This window comes from Neophocaena asiaeorientalis, unplaced genomic scaffold (assembly GCF_003031525.2).
Source record: "Neophocaena asiaeorientalis asiaeorientalis breed wild unplaced genomic scaffold, Neophocaena_asiaeorientalis_V1.1 scaffold30, whole genome shotgun sequence".
Classification (NCBI taxonomy): Eukaryota; Metazoa; Chordata; class Mammalia; order Artiodactyla; family Phocoenidae; genus Neophocaena; species Neophocaena asiaeorientalis.
In genome coordinates, this window is record NW_020174923.1 from 10,887,381 (window position 1) to 10,887,836 (window position 456).

The following is a 456-nucleotide window of genomic DNA, read 5'->3' on the forward strand; positions in this document are numbered from 1 at the left end:
GGGGTCAGCGGGGGAGGAATCCCGCTTTAATTGTCTGCGGCCCGGGCCCGCTGCTCGGCTGGGGTCGTAGGGGTGCGTAGTGGGGGAAACTTCCCCCAACCCCCGGCGCCGCCGCGGCCTTCGCACCACCCTCTACCGGCCCGTCCCTGACGCCAGCCGAGAACGGAAGGGGTGGGGTGGGGAGAGGAGGGGGGGCCGGGCCGCGGCCTCGGACTCCTGGATGGGCCACCTGCATGGTGTCCCCAAATCTCCGACGGGGCTCGGGGCGTGTGGGAGGCCACGGAGGACCCGGGAGACAGAATTCGGCTCAACCCGCTCGGCTGCACTGAACACCCGCGGGGCCCGGACCCGGTCCCCAAGGACTCAAGTCGTCCACACCTGAGTGCCGAGTGGGGAGCGCCGGGAGCAGAGCCTCGCTACGTCGCTAAGTCCCGAGAGGGGGTCGCGGGACCGCTC